General features: G+C 38.9%; 1 protein-coding gene across 2 annotated transcripts in view; it reads right to left on the reverse strand.

The window, feature by feature from the left end:
• LOC148039759 (uncharacterized) overlaps window positions 1–25,751 on the reverse strand; it is a 61,003-nt gene that overhangs the window by 5,294 nt on the left and 29,958 nt on the right. The window contains exon 4 of one of the 2 annotated variants that reach the window (XM_087693662.1): window positions 13,103–13,846. The exons of the other annotated variant lie outside the window; for it this stretch is intronic. The gene's annotated coding sequence lies outside the window, so the exon portion shown is untranslated. Of the gene's footprint in view, window positions 1–13,102; window positions 13,847–25,751 lie in introns of those variants that run through there. 2 annotated transcript variants of the gene reach the window in all.

A 25,751-nucleotide genomic window follows, 5' to 3' on the forward strand; every position in this document is an offset into this window, starting at 1 on the left:
ATTCGACAACACAAACACAGGATCTGAGGTAATCTTTTCCTTCAACTTTTCAAATGCTGAAATTTCCACTGCCGTTCATCTAAATTGCACATCTTTCTTCTGCAATGCATGCAATGGAGATGCAATTTCAGTAAACCCATATACGTACTTTTTGTAGCAAGAACATAAACCCAATAAGTTTTGGATCTCATGCACATTTCTCAAAGGTAGCCGTGATCGTATTGCCTCAACCATTGCAAGGTTCATGCGAATACCATTAGCCGATACAATAGATCCCAAAAAGTGGATTGCATACAAGAAGAATTCACTTTTCTTGTAATTGATAACCAACATATGCTCATGCAATTTATTGAACACAATGTCCAAGTGTCTTGTATAATCTACCTCATTGTCTGAATTGACAATTATGTCATTAAATAAAGTGTTTTGGATGGTATGAGATACAATAATGGCATGAATTGACAATTATGTCATTATTCGTAAGTTCAAAAGGTATAACAAATAACTCATACCATCCAAAAGATGTCCTAAAAGATATCTTAGGCACATCTTCCAGTCTAATACATATCTAATGGTACCCACTTTTCAAATCTATATGGCTGAATATGACTACCCCTTGCAATCTCTCCATAACATCATCGATCCAAGGAATCAAAAAGTAATTCTTTATGGTGATCTTGTTCAAAGTACGATAGTCAATACACATATGCCATGAAATCCTTTTTTTGCACCAAAAGCATTGGAGAATAAGGAGATGAGCTGGGCTTAATCAACCCTTTTTCTAACAGCTCATTCACCTCACTCATAATCTTCTTCTGTTGGGTTGCATTAACTCTATATGGTGGGCTTATAAGGTGGCTTATTTGCACTATTATCTTTATCCTTTTTAAAAACCAAGTATGCATGAGAATCAATCATTGCATGCATACGGTGACACAATGGCATACCAAGCAATACATTGCAAGCCTAAATTGGAGAAATGAAGGACTCTTCATTGTCCACATATCCCTATATTATCAACCAAAGCTTTTCAATAAGCAGTATGACAGGCTCTACATGGCCTTTATATGTCATTCCAACTTCCCCCATGGGTCCCATCTCATCCTCTCTAATGCCTAGATGGGCTGCCATGTCAATAAAGATGAAGTTGACTTGTGCACCATTCTCAATAAAAATCAATGCATGCTGACACCTAATTTTGTCCCATGCTTTGCACAACTCAATAGCATCATTGTTAGGCTGATTACTAACATCGGAACCAATCCCATTGACGTTTTGCGCTTCTTTCCTTTAGAATCTCCTTGATTTTTAAATTTTCCGGCTTGCTGTCTATGGTCAAAATCTTGTCCATGGTCCATGGTCAGACATTGTATTTCTTTCATTCCCATGTGAATGTTCATACCAAGAGGCATCATCACTAGTTGAGTCCATCTCAATCTATGAAGACATATTGCTGTAATTTCTTAGCTGAGTGATAAAATCAGCACGAGCACAAAGCTTTGGCTTGCAATCAAGTGCCTCAAGCTCACCAAATCAAGGGATTGGGATTCAATAGTATCCCGGCAACAGAACCATGAAACCAACCTTCCCTCCATGGATAGTCGGTAATTCCTTGATTACAACCTAGTTACAATAGTAAGATTTAACACAAAATTAAGCAATGCAAATTAACTTATAATCTTTAACAATGGATATCCTGTTGGCCCCAAAACTAGCGCCCTTCAATATATCTCTAACTTAACTAAAGAAGAAGTTAATGTACAATGGGATTTTCCCTATCTCTTTTGATATTCCAACTCCCCTTGTTGTCCAGAATGACTAGCAAGTCTTTAATCCAATTTGCCCCTTGATTTGCACAGTGAATTGGCCTTTAACCACTTTGCTAGAGATGGAAAACAATGTTAGTCCTATTGAATCCAAGTCTTGGAGCTTTCAATTTGTGGCACACTTGCCGAAGCTTCTACTAAATCCTAATTTCTACTATTGATATTAGGGTTTACGCTACAGATTAGGGTTTAAAGCAGAAAAATCTCAAATTTCTCAACCTTTGGTGATCTCAATGCTATAATCTTCAGAGCAAGGCTATAGAAAGGCTGGGAGATGAGAGCAAATGCTAATGAGAGAGAAAATTTAGACTTTCTCCTCGAAGAACTGAAGAAAATCAGTCATTTACTGTTGTTGTCCTATCTAAACACCCTATAGATGTTGTAACTTGCTATTGATTGGTATTCTCCTAGCCCTGCTTGCCTCAAAAGGTCGTTCAATGGCTACAGATCAGACCAACAATATCTCAAGCTGAATGCACTAAAAATATCTCTCTCCAGTCTCTAAAGAAAAATTTCAAGCAACCTTTCCAAATGGTTTTTCTAGCATTATCTAAAATTAAATATTAATTTTGAGCCTTTAAATACTGAAAATCAATCTTGTAATTATTTTGCTGCCCAAAAAAAAATCCGAGTGGCCAATAATTAAATTAGCTAGGCAACTTCCATTCTCGAGTATCTTTGCGTTGTCTTTGACCATCAGATTGGCATTAGATACCTTTACACGACACATCTCTAGTGTCATTAATTGTCACTTATGACCAAATGAATGGCCTAAACCAACAATTGGCACCAGATACCACGAAGTACCTCTGCAGCATAACTTATAGTAACTTTTGCCTTTGACATCCCATGATTTTCTCAAGTCCCAGCTTGAAAATTTCATTCTAATCCCAATTACACCTCACATGTGCAACATTTACTTGACCATGTGATTAAAAATTAATCCAAATTTTAAGTGAGGTTTCAAAAATACATGTCCTTATGACAAATATACCTTGTTTTTCTACTGATTTGTATCATTTACTGAACCATCCACATGTTATTGAATGATACGATGAGGATTTGTTTAACTTTAGAACGTGTTGCTGGAACATGCTGCTACGTCGCTACAATGAGTCCAAAAAATGAGCACATATCAAAAATGGATTTTCATCAGATCGCGTGGCCTTTAGGTTCTTCATGATTCCAGAAGAAGTGCAAACATTGTCCTATTAAATACGAAACAAATGAACATTCTCTTCTTTGAGGCTACAACTTTATAGTCTAAGAGTGTTTTGAACATCAATGCTATTCAATGTTGAGCTAAAAACTCATTACATACTAATTAGCCTTTTAAATAGCCCCAAAACATCTAAATTACCAAAAGTTTCATTAAATGGGGAGCAATTCTAAGGATTTTTTATGTTTCACCATTCAATCCTATCCTTGTCTTCCAAGTTTTGGGCATCAACCGTCTTCTTAGCCGCTTTCTTCTTAGCCTCTTTTGCAACTAATTCTTTATGACACAACCTTTTGCCTTACAATATCTATGAAACCTCTAACTCTCTTGTTTCTTCTCACCCTTATTAGACTTCCTTGTTTGAGCAACATTTACAATTTTCTTCTTACTAGGAAAAAAATGAAACTTTATCTCTTTAATGGTGAGAGAATTGCATGTCTTATAGTGCTTGCTTTGTATTGTGGATATGGTGTAATGACATTAGTAATATTGTTGAGCTTTAATTTTATAAGCTTGGAAAGTAGAATTGCTCTTTGTGCTTTACTTTTGATCGTCATGTGCTCCTAGTCACACACACACACACACACACACACACACACATTTCTACTTTGCATCATGTTTAATTACACACTTATGTTTCCACCACAAAATACAAGCTTGCACACACACACACATGTGTGTGTGTGTGTGTGTAGAACCCTAAACTGCTTGGTGCTTGATTGGATTAAATACAATCATTGGATTATTATCGGCACATGTGGTGAACACAATTGATAGTTTGACAAGCATAATGTCCCCAACCGATGAATCTACCCTCTTGTGGCCATTCTCCCTTGTACAAAGGCAAATTCCTTTTAAAAAAAGTGTGAAAGACAAATTCCTTTAAAAAACAAAAGTGCTGATAAAAAAGGTTGTTTACTATATATCAATCCATATAATGTGTATTATGCCCAAGGAACTATTTTTGCCATCTTACATGAAGGTAAACTCATCAGTAAGCACCTTAGTGCATAAAAATAAACTTTGGTCTTATAAAATTTTTAAGAGGGGCTCTATCTCACAAACATTGTTGTTTACTCCAAATGTATGCTAATGTACTATGCAAACGAACATCACACAAACATTATATAAACATATTTAAGGGGTATATCTTGCAAAAATTATGTGAACATACATAAGGCATATATCACACAATCATCATGCAAATATATTGTGTCCAAGGAACTATTTATGGCCTCTTACATGATGGTGTACTCATTAGTAGGCACCTTGGTGCATAAAAATAAAAATATTTGTTAAATTTTTTTAAAGGCGTATACCTCACAAGCATTGTTAAAAAGTCCTAGTGCACAACTTAGATACAAAGAAAATAAATAAATAAAAAGATAGGGTGCAAGACTACGCATGGGTAGGTTGACCCTAGTGAACAAGGGTGTTTTAACACCCTAACAACGAAAGTAGGCTATGGTGTAGGGCACCATTTTTCATCACGTTCTACATGCTCCCGTACCTCATCAACATATTAAATAACCACCCTACTCTCATTAAGCCTCCCTCATTTGCATTCACACCACAAGGCTCCTCTCTCTTTTACCATTCCACAACAAAGGAATGGCAAACGTTGCATGAATTGTTGTGAGTTAATTGCACGATCAATAATGCTTGGACTCTAATGCTAGCCTTTGCACACCATGCATAGCTTGGCATAGAGGAAATAAACATATTGTGGCTTCCCATATGCTACTATTGCTCTCGTCTTCATTCCTACCATGAATGAGTGGGGCACACCCTATTCTCTCCTATTTGACTTGCTATTATACTTGCTTTGCATGCATAAATTACTAATAGTTGGATTGTGATTAGACATGTACCCATCACCCATCCTACCTTTGAATCATTTCTCCATAGCATAGCGTCCTCCAAGCATTGTCACAAATGATGTGATGGGGGGATTTGTTGGAGTTGTTGCGCAAAACACACACCACACACAAGAGAAAGCTTATTCAAGAACACAAGAAGAGAGATGGAGGCCAAAACGTTTGTTTGCTAGTTTCATCTTCTTCTTTCAGACACAATACAATGTACAGAAAATATAGATAAGGTACAACATAATGAAAAGTGGCTTACTAAGTCAAATAGTGCATAATTGAGTATACTAATAAATTAGAACTATAATTATGCTAGTCGTAGGTAGGTGCAACAAACCAAATATAATAAGTGATAAGTCAGACCATGTGAGGATCATAATGGCCACCGATGTGCTAAGTGTAGATAAGTGCGAACCCATCTAACTAGGTGGTCCATCATCAATATTACCATGCATTGAGCTTGCCATCTCAACAAACATTCATAGCTACAAAAATTTGGATGCATTGCCCACAGTCACTAGCCACTATTAAGACTAATGTGTAGCATGGATGTTGTTTTCTGCATTTCTAGGTTTGTTAGTGCTTGAAATTAATCCAAGTTAGTGAGGGATGACATCAATTACCCTTCTACCTTAGTCATATCTCGATGTTAAATACTCATCTAATGAAAGCAACTATAAATCTCTTCAATGCCATGCCATGTGAAGCCTACCATATGCCTTGCCCACCATTTATGGCTAGATCTGTCCCTAAGCACGAAACTCCCAAATTTGTGCAATTATGTAACTAGCCCTACATCTAGGGATGAGCCAAGATGGACTTCGCACATTCATGTATACAACCTTGCATATGCAATTCATGGAACATGTGTTTCATTTACATGAATGGCTAGAATCTAACTTATGTTGCCGCTATAAACCTATGGGAAGCCTACATGAACATGTCTTGTTATCGCTAGTGGGCCATGAGATACATTTGTTCTCATCATTATGCCACCTAATACACTTGTCGAGAATCGATATAAATATATTATTCATGAAGGGAACTTTGTAGTTTTCCATAAACCATTGTTTTATATCCAAACTTCAACAACCAAGCTTATAAAACTAACTCCCTACAACAACGACATGAACTTGTAATAGTTAGGTATTCTAGCAAGGTAATCCATACTATTAGCGGATGTGGATGACAACTATGGTAGGTCATTGACACCTCCAAAATGCATCAATATAACTTGTTGTTATATGATATTGTTGTATGGATGCAGGTAACATATCTACCACCTACTCCTATTGTGTGCTTTTGTTGAAAACATGACTTGTATTTAGCTCTTTGAAGATACTTTGTAAATTTGGTTGCTTCTTAATGTACTCTCATTCAAACATGAAGATGACACCCTTGTGGTAGTGTTGAGTACACTTTTTCAATTCCTTTTCATATATTTTTAGCCTTCTACGAGCATATACATGTTAGGACATTGGGAATATGTGGTTAACTTGGAAATATTTTACAAACTTTTTTTCTTACAATGTTTTATGCAATGCTTTGTCTTAACACACTCAAATGGGAAGGTGCTATGGTAGCCTTACCTTGTAATAATGATTTTTTATTGATCGATCTTTTATACTTTGTAGTTGATAACTTGCCACTCGGATCTCATTTCTTTGGGATACATGGACCCCTTCCCACCTCCTTCCATTTTCATGTAAGGATTGCTATGTTGCATGAAGTCATATGAGTTCCATCGGACCATAATTGAATTTGACTTTACAACTGCCAATGGCTGCCTATGAAAATTGTGAGTCTAAAAAGTTAATGTTGCTTGAATTGGATACTTCACTATAGGTGAAGCTTTATCACATTGCCACTAACAATACTAGTAATGCCATCAACAAGCTTAAGGCATTGGTGGAAAATCTCGATACAATGATCAAGAAGGATGAACAAAATCTCAATCTTTGGATAGAGACCTCTAAAGGCATCATAAAAAATCTATTCCCTCATGTAAACATCATATTCCAAGACGAAAACCCAAAACCAAAAAGGATGGTGGAGGTAGCAATACCATCACCAAACTTGAAAAAAAAAGGCTCACTTGCATGCAGCAGAATATTCAGATGTTGATGCTAAGTTTCTTAATACTACATCGAAACACGTGAAATGCATGAAGGGCCAACAACAAGGCTCATTTGTGGATGTGTTTATCCCAACCTACTCGTTGGAAATATATCTACAAGCAAGTTCACACCATCCACAGTCATATGGGGTATTCACATCAACAACCCAATTTGATTGAGATGTGGCTTCTTCTACTTGGGGAAGAAGATCACTCGAAGGCAAGAAAGGAATATTCTACCCTTGCAGAGGAAGGGATATCATCCTTATCACGTACCACCATACTGAATGGGCCCCTAAGCATGTCTCTTTTTGGGCACAATGACTATAGCTCACCCTATGGCATATGCGTAGCCACAAAGTCCATTAAGCCAAATGACAATAAGCATAATGCCAATTTTATTTATGGCATGTTTAATTATTTGCAGCCCTTTGTGAAATGCTATTGTGACATTGCTTGGCACATATAGAGTGTAGGAACAACTCTATTCTTTGGTTTGTCTATGCTCTATGGTTCATCATGCATAACCTTGATACTATCTTCCAAGCCAGAACTCTGAGAGGATCAATGATTCTGTTCTGTAAATGGATATCAACTGAAGCACATGATGCCATTATGGCCTTTGTGGCCCTTGCTTACTTCAGGGAAATGATTCTTAATGCAACAAAAAATCAAATGATTAACCACAATACTCCAAAGTATTTTGGGCAACTTACAAGGGGATGGCGTGCACCTCATCGAAAGATGCTTTAGTAATAACAAAGGATTCAACATCAACAACATTACCCACTCCCATGAAAACTCACAAGGGATGACATGAGGGAGTCATTGTCTACAAGGCTAATACCTATCCAAAAATGTGGGCACTAGAACCATCTTGGTGTCAGGGCTGCACACGTCAAACACTCATAGTGGTTCTAACAGCCTTGAGTGGAAACGTATCATTCTGGAATATTGAGACTCCACTACAAAAGAACTTCTTTTTGAGAAATGGCTATAGGTGATAGATACCCAATTGCATGGAATGAAAATTATTTTGGTCCCCAAATCTTCCCCAAAAATGATGCATATCACTTTTTGTAATGGATTACTAGATAAGGTCAAGCCAATGATTTGCTTCCAGGAATACTTCGTTTTGATACGATAGCTCAATGTTAACATTGTGGTTGATACTCATTTACTTGATTTGATAAAAAAGGGTCTTAATCATACTCTAGAAAATATATGATTAATGAAGCACTCTTTACTACGATGGATGGAAGTAGTTTCAAACTCAAATCACTAAGGATAAAAAATATGTGCAATTCAAGCAAGCTATCCAAGGAATGGATGAAACTGTTAAGTATAAGGATTCCATGTAGAAGGCAAACACTTTTACTTTCACAATAGGCTATGAGTTCCATAGGACTAGGAAATTAAGAAGAAAATCCTTTGGGAAGTATTGATACCCCCATAGCTAGATACTCGTGTTATGTGAAACCACTAAATGTAGTAAGAAGAAGTTACTTGTGTTATGGGGTAAAGGGTGATGTACTTAGATATGTCACTCATTGCCTTACCAAGATTGCATATCCCCTCTTAGTTGCTTGGATCCTACACGACGGATGCATCCAAGAGAATGTTGGAAGACATGAAAGAGCAAGTAAAGGTAATTTGATATGACATTAAGGTCACCCAAGGTCACCACTTTACATACATAGATCCAAAGAGGTCTAAGCAAATTTTCAAGGAAAGATACACAGTCTTCTTGTGTGTTTAGCCTGCGAAGAGTTCTCTATCACAAGGGAAATTCAAAAAGCTTAGCCCAAGATCCTGCATTTCCTACAAGATCATTTAGTGTCTATGGAAACATGTCTACAAGTTGCAACTCCCACCTCATCTCAAAGTACAAAATATATTCCATGTTATATTATTAAAAGCCTATACATTAAACCCTAATTAATAGCTAAATTGTAATATCCAAGCAAGGAGTTCTTAAAATGTAACATGAGCAAATCCTTAGTAACAAAGAGAAAGCCCTTCGATGTAAGACTACCCAAGAACAATTTGTACAAAGGAAGGACCTCCTAAAAGAGGAAGAACGTATTCTAAAATTGAAGGGCTCTCTTGAAGAGGATGCTACTTAGATAGATGAGAGTACCCTCTATAGGCATCACCCCCATTTTCTCTTAAGATGAAGATATCTCGAATTCTCCGAGGGGGAAAGGATGTGATGTACCATTACGAAAATAATCAATTCACTTTAGCAACATAACATAACTAAGTCATTAATATTAAAATGTCTATACCTCGGCATGATTCCATAATCGATGATCTATTATTAAACAAGCTATGCCATTAGTTGCTTTATTGATTATTCAAGTGACAAAGCCTAGTTATACCTTAAATGTCTATGGCTACAATAACCTTAAATAAGCCAATATAAGCACTAAGGTGTTAATTAATCTTAGTAACATAGAACGGCAAAAAAAAAAACATTAGCACATTATAGCTCAACCTTTCAGAAAGGCTTAAAGAAGATGAATCATGGCCTCAATGGACCCTTGATTTGTAGCACATGGGCTAGAATAATAGTGGAGATCCTGCAAAAGAGGACCAAGATAATTTCCTAATCCACTTCAACTTGATCTTAGCCTCTTTCTAACTGAGATAACTAAGCCAACTGAAACCACATAAGTCCTTCAAGGTCTGACCTTAGTCAAAAAGTAGCAAATTAAGCCATAACGAGTAATCAACAACTATGCTTTCAAGACCATTGAATCCTTGGACAAGTAGGAGCTTGTTACAAGAAGCTTTAGGCAGGATGTCACCAAAGAGACACACAATGGGAGTAGAGAGAAAGCTAAATCGATAACAAGTGCTACACTCCTCCAAACTATTAGGTGCTCTCGAGGGTTAGAACTTGTGAAAGCAACAACTCAATTCAATGCAAATTAATAAAAAGACAAGAAACATTATAACCCCCGACTGTTAATTTAATCTATTATTACGATTTATACCCATAATGTTGATGCATCTAGGACTAAGATTCTGAATGCTTAAATAGTTGAAAGATGAAGTGTCATCGAATTAAATTCTTTAATTACAGGCGAAAAGGGTCAATTCTAACTATGTAGTTAACTTGAAACCTTTAGGTTTAAAAACTAGTACTTGAAGAGCTTATTGTTTTAGCAAATTCTTAGAATGAAACCTTTAACTTGAGAAAACGATACTTTAGGAACTAATTGTCTTAGCTAATTCTTAGAAGGAAATCTTACGAGCATTCTCTTGAACAACTCTCTTTGCTTAAATAAGATAGTTATGTCTTTAAGATTGCTTGGATTGTGAAATTGTATCAAAGGAAGGACTCTATACAAGCTTTAGATTTTAAGAAAGGAAAGATTACATCTTCAACTCAATGACAGGGATAGAGAATCATATTAAGGAAACAACAAACAACCCAAAGGCTACTCATGCCCAACCAAAGAGATAAAGTAACATTTTTGATCGAGATCAAAATAGCTAGCTAAACTAGTTTGTGTAATTGTAATCATCAATTACCTTACATGATGAGGATTCTCTCGTAACAATTTAAGTAGGTTAAGGAAAAAACTTGATAATGAAAATATTGTTTTCCCTTTAAGAAAAAGGATTGTTTTCCTAAAAAGAAACGATATCAAATACATTGAAGAAGGAATAAGTACCTTGTGAGACTAGAAGACTTTGGAAGATTGGTGGTGGGAATGGCTACCCTGAGCTTCTTGCCAAGTTCCTTCTCTAGGAACCAGTTATCATAGTCATAACTTTATTTCTAAGAATTGTGATGTCCAATGGTGCTCTTGTGATAGCAATCACATAGAAGAAGGAATAAGTACCTTGTAAGACTATGAGACTTTGGAGGACTGGTGGTGAATTACTGGTCAAGGGTAGGCTCGACTCACTTAAGGGTGGTGATGACCTCAAGGCCAAATAAATTGTATTATTATTACCTGAAATAAAAGATTATTTTGTAAAGGTATGATTTTAGGGTTTTTGTGTCCCTATCTAAGTGACACAAATGAACATTTTGCTAAAAGATGTAATTAATAAAGTTGCTTTTATACATCCCCCAATGTATAGCCACAACAACAAAGTATGGAGAGTGCACTTCCTTATTTTGAAATTGACATGCTTTATATAACCTAAGTGCAAAGTGCCTAGCAGCAAGTTTAACATCAACTAGAAAATTCTAACTCTGCCAACAACAATAGCATGGAAACTTGGGGAAGCAACTATACACTTGGAACTAACTATAGGCAATTGGAATGTACAATTAGGTAGCATGGTTACAATTAGCTAGCAACAACAACCAATGAATGATGAGGCCATCACCAAGTAGGAGAGCAATGAGAATAATACAAATGTGGAAGGAGATAATGATGTTAGATATAGTTTCCTATGATAGTTGATTTATTTTAGTTGCATTCTTCCTTGATTATGTAGTTAGTAAATCTATTCCACTTTAGAAGTGGCTATTGTTACGTGCAAATCCATGGTCAAGTACCTCCTAGACAATGTGCAAATTAAGCAAACCAAATGAGGTGCATGGAAGACCTTCCAAAGCCTAGAAGACTATGATGAATGGCATCAACATGGATTGCGTATGGATGAATCACTTGCCAACAAATTGATATAGAAGTTGTGCAAGCTACACGATGGTCCACATTCTTACAACAATAAGCATAGGTTTTCTTTCCATGGGAGTGATAGAGGAGTCTACAAATCCGTGGTTGCTCTTTCAATAGCACACATCCAAATCAAGTATGCTAGGTTCTCTATTATAGGCCCGTAGTCCTCTTTTTCTCAATGAGTCCCATCCCAAGAGAATGAGTTGTAAAATGGTTTGCCTTCCAATCAAAACCAAGGCTACCACTCAATTGTGCTTTATTGTCAAAGGTTTCCTTGGCTTTGGTGGTTTGACAATGGAAGTAGGAATGAAATGTCAACAACTGTGTGGGTTCAAAGGGAACTTGGCACATGTGCTTCCCCCAAGTGGCCAACTTAAGTTTGAATTGAATCTCATCATCAAAATGCACCAAATTGGGTCTCTATCTAATGTTGCTACAAAACTTGCTAGAGAGCCAGATTGCAACATTGCCCAAACCATTAGGGAAGGTTGTATGGATGCTTGCAACATTGGATGGCATTTAGTAGGGTTCTTCAAGTCAAGAAAGATGCTTGTATCTTATTGCATACAAGGAGCGATCTAAGATGATTAAAGCTGTCAACACTATTTCGTGTAAGATAGAGGGGCACTTGCGGACAAACTATTAGAAGAAGATTGGGGTTGAAAGCAAAAACGTTCTTGGTCCCCAATGGCCTTGCAATTTTTTAAAAAAAAGGTTATGAGAAGGTAAACCAAGGCCAAACATCTCGTTAATGAGGTGGCCAAACCTTCTAGTGCATTCAAGTGTGCGCTTAGAAGCTTCTAATTTTGGAATACACCTTTGTGGTTGCGCATTTAGATTGTCATTGATGCCCCCACTACTAGCTCAAAATTAACCATTGCAAGCTAGGGAGCGAAAAAAAGAAAAAGAAAAAAGTTAAACCACTACTAGTTGCCAACTAGACCTTTTTTGGGCTTTAAAAAGCGAGTAATTATTAGTTATATTGACAACTAAATGGTCATGTTACTCTTGGACAAAATGGAGATCACTTCTGCAAAAAAAAAAACAACAATGGATTTGTAGTGCTAAGCATCTGAAAATTTTTGGGCTTTACTTTTGATACATAGGCTATGCATTCCCATTGAGATGTATAGTTTTTCGGCCCTATTAGGCCACCCCAAAGCTAAGATGTGTCTAACATCACTCACAATTCAATATGTGCAAACAGAAATTGCTTTACTCCCATACATCAAAGTGGCAGTTAAGGACTCTTAACTTGGCATGCAAGTATTGACAGGAGGAACAAACCTTGTTACAGAACACCACAATATGAAATAATGAAAACCAGACAAAACCAGAAAGATGTTTTTTTTACTTCCCCACCCAAAAAAACAAAAAAGATACATCTAGTATTACATGCATATGACAACAAAACAATGTGACCCAAATATCGAACTATTGACAAATATTTAAATCCACTAGTTGACAATATTGTAGCATGTGTTTTTCATCCTTTCACATCCCACTTGATCGGTTCTCAATGATTCTGAAACTGCCATATTGATGTCTTATATGTAATAAACACAACAGAGCTACACAGAGTATCTCACCTTAACACACTCTCAACTTCTATCAGAAATACCACAATTGTGTCAATAAATGTTTGCATTCAACAATCTGATCTGTAAGCTTGTTATTGGATTAAAATCTGCTACCCTTGAACTTTGTTCTGTATAGCTTTGAAACACCGAAATTGTGTACATATTGTGGAATCTGTAGAATGAGGACATCATCCTGCCCACAATATTGGTAAGAGGATCAAGAAGAATGTCCAATCATATCTGCTCAAGTATATGCTCATACAACAGGACTTATTCAGGATGCCAGTCAGCACTATAATCTGCTCCCAAGCATGAAGTATGTGATCAAGCTCGTACTGATCCTGTCACTGCTCTGGATCCATAAGTCCCATCTCACACATGTGCATAATGTCTGACCCAAGAAGCTTGCAATGCTTACGACACTTGCACTGTTCTTGCCCACCATGAACTCCAATCAACTGAAAACAGTTTAAATGCACTGTGTGCATGGAAAAGGCCTTAGCATAATGATCCATGTCCTATGACACCTTGGAGTTTCCTTTTTTTTTCCATCTTGCAACACAACCAAAATAGGAGCTTCTCTCCCCACGTCTACAAAACAAGAACCAAAGAATAGAGTGTCAGAGTAATCCTCCAAATTGTAGCAACACATCTTAGCTTCATGAAAATAATTGGAAAGTTATAAATATTCACTACAAGAAAAACTATGTGGTTGTACACAAGCTCTTACAAAATGCATACAATCTGGTAGTCTACATGCTACATCTGCTCTCTCAAGAAATGCACCTAATGCAGATCTGCTTGCAAAGTATATGTCAATTTGTCCTACAAGTTCCTTCGACTTGCAGCCAATCTCATCTAGCCCTTAGACCTCATAAACAAATCATACTTGTATTTAGTTCCAAATACAGTCAAAGCTCAGGCTCATAATTGTGAGGTTTATTTAAAGTCTTGCCAGAAGTACTTGGGTACTTGTCCTCATGACCACTTAAGTTGGTCCTCCTTGGTAGGGTCACCAACGAGGGTCCAATGCAATCAAGCTCTGCTTTTGTTCAGCTCGCTACCCCATTGTATATGCACATGGAACAATGCAACTCTAACCATTGCCCACTCTCTTGGCTAGTCTTTGGAGGGAGCACCTCTCTTGTGTGCTTTTTTTTTTTGTGGGAGGGTGGAGTGTACCTCACTACACATTATCTTTCACAAGGTCTTTGAGTCCTCAGGGAGTTGGGATCTACGGCCTCCCATTCAGCAAGCACATGTAAGCAATCATGACCGTTACTTTTTCAAAAAGTAAACCCATCCACAAAAGAAACCCAACCAGGTTTGTAAGCCCAACCAATCGAAAAGTGGATTGGCTGCCAGTTCTTCATCACTACATGTTGCATGGGCCCCACTAAACTCATCAAGCGGCAGCAGAAAATTGTGGCATCCACCACAACATTAGATGAAGCAGCGTGGACTACCAAGATTCTAGTGGTTTGCAACCAAAACCAAAAGTAAACCCAGCATAAAATGTAAACGTAGAGAGATATAGTAAACTTGACCAACCAAAATCAAAAGGTCACTCGAAATTGTTTTCACAAAAAATACTCTTGGTATTACCAATAGAAAATTTCTGCAAATAATTCATGTTGAGCAAATGTTTAGAATGAAGTTCCGAGGTCCTTATTTCAGCCACTCCCAAGCTACCAAGATGAGAGTGTTGGAATTGAAATTAGAATTGAAAGCATTAAATATCTCTTGCTTTTGTTTGAAAAACAAGTCTGGTTCTTTGCATTCTAAACCTCGAAGTAAGTTTCTCATAAGGATGTGTAGTAGATCAAGTATAAAATCTATTGATTTTAGTATAAAAAATATATACATAATGTATTGTCATAATCTCTCAATGAGGTTACTTGAGTCGACATTACCATGTAAAAACGTCTCACTAAACTTTGGCCACTTTCTACACCAAATACAAGTGTATCAACACTATCCATTAGTAATATAACACGCCACATTTAGATAAGATAAAAAACATTATACCATTAGTTGGAACATCTCATTATATTGTAACTATGTTGGACAGTGCATGCGATTGGACAAGGATGTGCATACATTATCAAGCTTATCACAAGGGACCTTGATTCATGGGAAGATGAAAATAAATCACTATTAAAACTCATTTCAAGCACATATAAAATAATGCTTAAAACGGATTCATTCCATGCATGATTGACAAAATGATTGTATAAGGTGGAAGACCAGACACATTGGTCTTAAATGTACTATCAATTGCCCAGGTATTATTTTTGGAGAAAATCTTACTCATTTCTAACATCTACTCACCTTGAATAGTATGAATGGCTTACCCTTACTCTCTTTTGTATGGGGATTATATGGTTGACAATACAACATCTATATGAATCTAAAATACTTTATAACATTAATGTAATAATATCAGTAATACATAAATATGAACAATATTACGATGAATACCTTGCTTTGGTCTCGTAATAGACAAAGAGTTTCCAAGTACATCAATATTCAAACATCCTTGGAAAACTTACCCACAAGATAGCAATAGCATTGATTTTCAAAGTGCTCTTAGACGATAAAGATGTAGCCTAAAAGACGAAAACATAGGTTTCATATTTGATACGATAATGTTTGCAATTCTTTTGAGATCATGAAGAACCTAAAGATGATACAATCCAATGGAGAGGCATTTTTCAAATGTAATTGCTATTTTTTTACAATCATCTTAGCAACATGGTGGCACGTCCCCAACATCAAACAAATCCTCCTTGCAACATTCAATAACATATGGAACACCTTACATGTGCAACCAAATTTTTTCCATGTTCTTAATCTACATATTTAAGAGTCCTTTCAAGCTACAATACCACCACTATGGCATATATATTTCACTATCGTCGTGGATGAAACGAACGAAGCCTACCCAATCTAACTTTGTATTTGACCATTATATCTAGAAGCTTGCACCCCACAAGAGATCTATTTCACATAAGCTCCAAGATAGGTGTTTTTCTTTCCACTACTTTCCCAAAAAATAGAAAAGAACCATCAAAGTCATGGGACTTTGTAGACTCCTTGCAAGTAGAATTGATGAGCTATCTCACATAGGACAAGAGGATGTTATACTTTCTCATATGAGCACACCACTTGCATTTCATAGACTCAATTGTCAAATCGATATCTTCGTGAAAACCTATAATCTTGTTTATATGGTTTGTAAGGATGATACTCTCTCAATCCTCCAAACATGCAATATAGAATTATGGTTCTAATTCCAAGGCCAACACTTGTCTACTAGCATCACTTTTTGTCAATACAAAGCCATCCTTTAATCCTTCTCCACTTCTTTAAACCTAACAACTCCCTTCTACAATGTTGTTTGAGTATCTCTTATGTGATGGATTTTCCCCTATTTAGCATGAAGCCAAAGCTCACCCTATCAAAAGAGAAATACTTTGATGAGGTAATACTAAGTGAGTCTAGTGCAATGTCCAACCCTTTAAGAAAGAAGGTTTGAGCCCCGACAACTTGTAGCATTCTACAAACTATGTTCTTTGTGCTATCATACATTCGTGGTTTCTCTTGTTTTGTCCTAGAATTTCTTTACATGGTATGAGAACCCACACCTTGCAAACACTTATTCATTGAAGTCAAATAAAGACCAAGTAACCTTGTTCATGAGCAAAATTGCCATCCAAGTCTTTCAATTTGATCCAAAAATTTTAGGGTTTACAACAAAGATCTCTCTGCTGTCCACAGAATTTGGCTAAGATCTGCTCAAAATGATTGAGAAATGTCAAGATCTCTTGACAATGGGTTGGAGAACGTAAGAGAGAGCCAAGATGAGAGAGAAATCTAATTTTTTTGGCAAGAAAACCCTAAATTCAGCCTATTGTCTACTCCAACCTGCATTTAATGTAGTAACCCACCGCGTTAGCTTTAAAGCTTAAGGAAAAATCCCATTTTCAAAAACATATGGCTTTGTATCCTTATTTAAAGCTAGTTCTCGTAACACTTCGAAAAACTCGAGGTGTGTAAATCAATGTTGTCACCTGATTAGCAATGTTGTTGCCAACCCCTAGAAGGTGACTCCTTGCTATCCCTTGCCTATTGAGGCCCCCAGATGGCTGTCTTTTGCAGCAAATTACTATTCTCTAATCAGAAAATGGACCAGCCACACACACACACATACACACACGCACACACGCACACACACACACACTCTCTCTCTCTCTCTCTACACTATAAACTGCCCCCAAAAACGTTTTCTCAGTTTGTATAGGCATTTTTGCCAAGTGACAATTTTCTAGACACATTTATCAATATCATCCAGCCATTTAATTAATTTTCAAAATATTATAATTCTGAAAGTTAATTTCAACCACCTTGCCCAAAATTAAATGAGCCCATCCATAATTAAATTGCCTAGGCCATTTGCAACCTGGAGTGATCCCCAACCTCTGTTGATGCTTAGACTGGCATTAGTTAATTAATTAATGCTAGTCCCTAGAGTCATCATTGACACTTATTGGCCAAATAACTGTCTTAGGGTCAAAACTAACACCAACTAATCCCCAAAGCCTAGCATACATAACTTATCACAACTTCTACCTTTGACACCCACCACTACATCCTCGAGGTCCTTGGTCTGTTACCATGAAATAACTGCCATGTACATCACATGTGCTAAACAACCTTGCACATTTGGTTAATAACGTAATCAAATGTTATCAACAAGATTAAAGCATCTCAAAATTTCATGTCCCCGTGACACTCAATGTCTCTGCCATCTTCAAAAGGGCCCTTTGTTTCCACCTCTCAAAAGGAAAAGCAAAGGGTTTGAAAGAATAAGAAGCAACCCCAAGACCTAGTAAGAAGCAAAGTTCCTCCAAGTCAAGATTTAAGTGAGGGTTGGCAAAATATTACCAAGAAAAATAGGTGTTGCCAACCTTGCCAAAGGGCTAGCCATTTTGGCAACCAATCTCATTCAAAGGCTAAGGACAACCATTCCAAATTTGGATTGTTTACTCCTAGGACATCAGCCCGACCAAGAGAAAGCAATGCTACACCTCATTGGCAACTAAGAGGAAATCCAAACTCATACTGCACCTACAATTCATCCTCCATATGTCATAAGGACATGTATTTTTAATGATGAGCTTTCGTACTATCAACTTTTCTATATATAAGATGTGCACATGTGAAATACATGTCAGCTAAGTGATAGTGAGACCTTAGTAACCCTAATGATTAGTGGGTGACATTAGTAAAAGTTATGCAAAGTTGTGTCATAAAGATACTTTTGGGTGCCACATGTCAATTTGGATCTAGACCATTAAATGTCCAGTAATGACATTAGAGTCCAAGGCCAAAATTAACATTGGGACATTAAATGTCCAATGAGGATTAGCACAATTAATGCCAATGGGCGCTAGCCAATTCTTGGGCAAAGTTGAATGTTCAAGAGGGCTGTTTGGGAGTGGGTTGGGAGTCATTCTAGCATTTAGAGATTGAGGGAGGAAGGAGCCATCGGATGAGCTCTAAGAGAGACAATGTTGATCACGCAACATGATACAACAGGGGCAGCATGTTTCCTTCTTTGCCTTAGTCTTTGCCTCAGTGAGAGGCCATGTAACCAGCCTTCCTTCCATGGATGGGTGGTAAATCCCTCATTACAACTTAATTACAGCAGAAAACAATTAATGCAAATCTGAAAATACAAATTTACCTACTGATTTTGGACAATGCACACCCGTTTGGCCCCAAAATTGGCGCCCCTTTCGGTATTTCTTTAGCTTACTTAAAGAAGAAGTTGATTTACAATGGAATTCTCCCAATCTCCTTCGCAATCCAAACTCCCCTTGTTGTCCAAAGTGACCAGCAAGTCTTCAAACTCTTTTGCTCCTTGATTTGGGCCCTTCATCCACTTTATAGATGATGGAAATGGCCCAAATTCAATGATTGGCTAGTCCTCCACTTGAATTTAGCTGAAATTCACCTTCAGCCTTGTTGAATCCAAGTCTTCGAGCTTCCAATTTCTGACACCCTTCCCAAGGCTGCTGCTAAACCCTAATTTCTGCTGTAAATTAGGGTTTACAACAGAGAAATTTGCAATTTCTCAGCCTCCAAGGGTCTAAATGCTAAGATCTTCCGAGCAAGGCTGTGAAATGGCTAGGAGATGAGAGAGAAAGATATAGAGAGAGAAAATTCACAGTTTTGTCGTGAAGGATGACTGAAAATCAGTCAAATGCAACTGATGCCCTACCACGACAGTCTGTACATGCAAAGAATTAAAGAAAATCAATCATTTAGTGATGCTGCCCTATCTCAACAGCCTGTAGATGCTGTCACCTGTTGTTGATTGGTCTTCTCCTATCGTTGGTTGTCTCAGAAGATTCTCGAATGGCTGCAAATCAGACCAGCAGCATCTCCTTCCTCTCTCTTGCCAGGCTGAATACACTAAAAATGACTCTCTCAAATCTCTAAAGATGTTTTTTAATCTTCCATGGGCATTTTTGACAAGTGGCAATCTTTTCAAATGATTTTTCCAAGATTAGCCATAATTAAATATTACTTTTCGGTTTTTAAATACTGAAATTTTATCTAATAATTATTTCGATGCTCTAAAAAATAATCTGACTGACCAATAATTAAATTGGCTGAGCAACTTCCATTCCCGAGTATCTCTATGCCATCTTTAACCATCAGATTGGCATTAGGTACCATTAAATGCCACTTCTCCAGTGTCACCAACTAACACTTATGGCCAAATGAATGACCTAAGCCAACAATTGGCACTAGATACCACTAAGTATCTATGCGACATAACTTATAGCAACTTTTGCCTTTGATATCCTGTGATTTCCTCGCGTCCTGATGTAGAGGCGAGCTCAAGCTCAGCCGCTAAGACCCATGGACCGCTTATTATTTCAAGCGTTCCAAGCCGAGCACACTAATAGCTACCTCTCATATAGCCGACGCGCTATCCATCTTTACGAGTGCAGTGAGCTTACCTCCATACCCGATCAAGTTGCCTCCTCTTCCGAGCACTCTGATAGCTCCACGATCCAAGTGCAAGCTTCAAGCAAGCTCCATCCTCAAGCTCCACGCTCCAAGCTCCATTGCCGCGAGCAAGACAAGACAAGAAAATATAAGAAAAGAAGAGAGGAGAAGATGAAGAGCTTCTCCACCACAGTCCCTCACCTCACACACTCACTCCCTCACACTCACACTCCCTCTCTCAAGCACAAGCTCAAGCAAGTGTAAAGTGTCCACTTGTTATCTTCAGGACACGTCTTAGCAGTCCATCAGAAAGGATGTCTAGAAAGCTCCGCCCAACACTCCCATGGAATGTTACGGGGTTTGCGATCTAGGACTTTCCACGTCTGCCACGTAGCGGAAGTACTCCGGCCGTTCCCACCTAGGACCGACCTGAATTAAGGTTTTCCCTATTAGTCATTTCCTAACGGCAACTAGCGTCGAACCCGAGCGAACTACTTTACGGAGAAACGCCAAGTCTGAAGCGGATTCACGCTGCACTTGGTTCAAGGAGAATGGGAAATGAAAGGGATGCAAAGCTCAACCTCTCTGCCATAAGGCATAGTCCCATTCCATTCCCCTAAAACACCATAAATCGGGATCATTTATAACTTAGACTCTAGGTCAACGCTCTTGCTGTTCGTGTCCTTTGAACGATCTTCCTGCTGTCTATCGTGATTTCAGAAAAGTTCCCATAACCACATGACTCATTGTCTACGCGTAAGTTGATTTTCAAACCCTAACTTTTCGGTTTAAGATCAAGCATAGGTTAGGTTATAGCCTAATTCCAATTAATCATCCTATAACATGCGAACAAGATTCATGCTAAAACATGCAGCCTTTTTCCACTTTCATTTCAGAATGAATTTGTCGTATACAGAACTTACACACTCTTTTGTTGATTTAAGTTTTTAGGCCACTTGCCTGGAGTAAAATCTTCTTCATGCAACCCTAGCAATTTCCTACAGTTTCTAGCAAATTTCTTTAGGAATTATTTCGAAAAAGATGTTCAATAATACAATATGCGGTTTATTTCTTCGACGTGTACTATCATAATTCTGTTTTGTAAAAAAGGACATTAATCAAATTTCAATTCTTTGCAATGCACAAAAAACTACTTGCTAGAAATGCATATCAATCTTCTGCTCACTTTATTTTGTTCGTTTTATTGAAATACTAATGGCCGAACTCTTCCATCGTGAGCTATTTCTTTTAAATTAACCAAAGTATTTAAGATGAAAAATGCATCCTATCTCAAAAAAAAATCATCCACACACGATTGAATTATAACGACGAAAAACAAAAATTAGGAAGAAAAACCTGGACTTGTGGTAAGATGTCCACGTGGATGTTAGGAGACGATCCTCCTGTGGTTGCGCCTTGTGCTTTCTTAGGAGCCATCGCGAATGTGGCCTTTCCGTCTTGGATACGGCTTTGCGAACTCTCTTTTGTAATTCCACCGTCCTTTATGAATTTTTTTCCTTCCTTTCGTAGAAGCTCCAGTGCAATTTGTATACACGAAAAGGGGAAAAAAGAAGATAACTTTGTGATATGCAAAAAGGGGAAAAAGAGGGTGTTTTACGGAGGTCAATAGGAAGGGGGTTCTAAGGGACCCCGAGGTTAAGATGAACCCTTGTAAAAGAATGCGAGGGGAAAAACTTAATGGGGCTTATAAAAAACTTGGATGGGACAATACGGAAAGGGTCTTTTGAAGGAGACCACAAGCAAGGATTAAAGCCCTTTGAATTCCGGGTGTTGGGGAAAACCCATAGGGAGGATTATAGATCCGAGGGGGGGGTTTTAAGTCTTTCGATGGTAAGGCTTATTAAAGCCACGGGAAGGGGGCTTTTCTTGAATCCCGAGGAGGAGGGAATACCAAACCACTTAGCTAAGGCTTCCTAAAGACCCTCGGAAAGGGGAGAAAAGGGTGTAGAAGACCCTTAAGAGTGGATTTTGTATGGGGGACAAAGGGTATGGAAGAGGCACATGAAGGGGCTTTGGATTCCCAGGGGAAAGGGGGGGTGTTTTAGCAAGCCCACATGAACCAGGGCTAGGAGGGAGGCCACAAGGAGAATTTGTGGTGGGGGAGTGTTATATGAAAGAGGGCTTATGTCAACCCCCTTTTGAAGCTTCTAGACGCTTCCGAAAAGGGGCACGTGGAGGAAGATGACTCCTCTGGGCAGCGTGATGACTGTCGGGAGCGGCTGTGACGGACTGCAGCGGCAGTTCAAAGGCAGCTACTGGGGCGTTTTCTCTATGGCGGCGGCGAAGTTAAGGCAACTGGCGGCTCTCCTCAACTGCAGCGCCTAATTCTTTTCTCACGACAGCAACAGAGCAGTAAATCAGCAACCTCACGGCCCTCAGCTCATGACAGTGAATCGGCAGCTACTACGGTAGTGTCTCCACTACTCTCCCTTCTCGATGGCAGTATATCTTCTCAGCCTGAACCCTCTAGCCTCTCCCTTCATGGCATAGACTTAAATAGGTGAGGGGAGAGAATCCTCCCTCCCCCACACGTCATTTTGCATGGGAGCTTCCCCCCTGCAAGCTTCATCAAGGAGCTTAATCATACCTGCTATTCCCCTCCCCTCCAGCATGACAGTCGGCTTGGGGGATAAGGAGAATAATAATTTAAAAAATTGCCATTAACCTAACCTTTTTGGCCTCCTAAGAGGAGATTCATATGAACAATGCGTATTTTAGATTCGGAAATGTTACAGCAAGCAAGAAGAAAAAGAAAGAAGAAGAAAAAGAAGAGACCTCCTTTTGGTCACACACAAGAATGAGCTTCTCATTCACTTTTCAACTTTATATACAAAACCCTAAATCCCTTTTGGGCGGTCATCCTCTTATCCCGTTTTTTACATGGCCAGTCGTAGCCTAGGCCCTTTTTCCAATTGTTCTCCTATCTTCCTAGCTTCCTTTCTACCACCCATCTACCTTTACAATTTGCACGGGTGAGAGCCAGAGGGGGAGCTCTTAAAATAAATCATGATGCACCTTGCGCTCTTTTATTAATGTATTGACTTGCGCTTTTTCTTGTGTGCCTTTCTCCCTTGATTTAGGACTTTTTTGAACTTCTTGTGTTTCCAAATTTTTATTGGCGTACCTTCGTCTTCCATTCCACTTTTGCCTTTGCTTTGTCTTCTACTTTATATTTTTCGGATTTTCCACCTTGTTCGTTTGAGGGCTAACATACCCCCCTCCTAGACGAGTGCCAGTCCCATGGCACTCACCGTCGTAGGTAGCACGCTTTGGCATGCACCGAAGACGTGGGTGGAAGAAACATCTGTGGTTTGTCTTGGAAGAGTTTTGGTGGTGGTGCGGATGAAGGTCATTGGGGACACATTGTTGGCCTGGGTGGCTGGTGGTAGGGTTGTTGGAGTTGGTGATAAGACTGTTCTTTGTTGGGAATTGCATTGATGGCTCGCACAGGTGTGGTTTTTGGGGATTCTGCACATGACGATTCTTTGGTGGGCTAGCATGATGATAAAGGACAAGAGTTCAAACTTCAGTGTTGATGAAGAGCCGACGATACTTTCGTTGGAGTCGTCAATACCTGCAATTGAAAACCTCTCATATGGTCTCTCTCTAGGGGTAGTGCTAGTCTTCTTATTGTGTGCACAAGTCATAGTTTGATAAGTTTGGAAGACACGTCGAACTCTAAGCAAGCTGAAAGTAATGTCTTGCACTTAAGACCCAAACTGTAAATAGATTGTGGTTCAAATATTATGCGAGTGTCTGTGCATATTTACATATTACGTAGTTAGAAGACTGCTAGTCTGGTTCCTCGTAGCCATGTGCGGATGAAGAAAGGATTCAATGGGGTGGAAAAAAATGTGTGGATGAAGAAAGGGTTCCACCTTGTTGGTTTGAGGGTTAACACTCGAGCTCGTAAATTTACTTTAATCCCAGTTGCACCTCACATGTGCAACATTTACTTAATCATGTGACTAAAAATTAATCCACATGTTAAGTGAGGTTTCAAAAATACATGTCCTCGTGACAACCCTTCCCCTTGAAATCCTTGCAATTGTTTTTTGTTTTTGTTTTTAAGCAGCGCGCCTAATCAAACTCAAAGGCAGAACCCTGTGCCACTAGCTTCTGATTTCGCTACTTCCATCAGGATCAAGATCCTTGGAAGACTCCTCCTAGGGGGTGAAGTGTGGATAGGCACCTAGCACCCCGGTTCAGGGATCCAAATAGTGCTGAACTCTCACCAGCTCAAACCGCCGATCCCGGTGGGTTCCCTTAAAGGGATGACATATCCCAAGGTTGGGCGTCGGCTCAAAGGTGATGTCCCATTGCACCCAAGTAAACACTGCCTCCCGACAACATTCGCTTGCTTGGGCAAGGCAATGCCGTCATTGGTACGACTACGAGCTTACGCACAAGTTCACAAAGTGAGGATATCGTCATTTCCCTACCCGTGAAGGGTAGGAATCACACATGTAATGCTCCCGAGTACCTCGCCGAGGAACACTGCCATGAGATGATGCCCTAGAGCCACATTCCTCGAGTGTGAACAAGTGCTCACCCAATTGGGTAAACACACCCCGACAACCTCCCCACCAAGGAGTAGCATAGCTTCATTCTCTAAGGTACACCCTCGGGACAAAAGGTCACGAGCTTCGCTTATAATATCCGAAATGTGTCTGTCCCGTTCATCGATCAACGCAAGACAGAAGAGCAAGATGTGTGGATAAGAGGTTCCTGCATCATGGGAGCTGCACAAGGGACAGATTTGTCGCCAAAAGTGACGATAGCTATCCGCCATCTTCACACCGCCAACTCATACCAAGCATAAAAACCGCTCCTCTGAAGCCTTGACGTTCTCCGATAGATTTGTGCGAAAGAGGTAGTTCCTTGGGCATTCAAACTTGTTCTTATTATAGGGGGAGAGCCTCACAGACTCATGCTGCCGTTGTCATTTCTTCCAGACATGATATCTTACAACGAGTAGAGGTGCTTCAAGGATATACTTTTCCAACCAACACACGGTCCTCGAAGACCAGGTCCACTTGTGCACTTTCTTAGTACATGACGATGGTTTTGCAAGCTCACGAATCCACGTCTTGAGCCCCAAGTACTTCTCAAAGGCACGTGCACGTTGCCAGCTATAAAATGCTAGAATGGGGGGGATATTAAATTTCTTATGCAGGGTAGCTACGCCAATCGCTATCATCTTGAGCCCCAAGTACTTCTCAAAGGCACGTGCACGTTGCCAGCTATAAAACGCTAGAATGGGAGGGATATTAAATTTCTTATGCAAGATAGCTACGCCAATCGCTATCGACTTAGCCCCCTTGCCCAGGATCCACTTCATCCCCATGACCGCCATTGTCTCTAACAGCTGAAGGAGTATCTGACGATGTCCTCCCATAATCTCGGCTCTATACATAAGTACCAGAAGTACGCATGCCTTGAAGACGTTGAC

This window comes from Lygodium microphyllum, chromosome 2 (genome assembly GCF_053477565.2).
Source record: "Lygodium microphyllum isolate KBCC chromosome 2, Lygodium_microphyllum_v1.1.10, whole genome shotgun sequence".
NCBI lineage: Eukaryota > Viridiplantae > Streptophyta > Polypodiopsida > Schizaeales > Lygodiaceae > Lygodium > Lygodium microphyllum.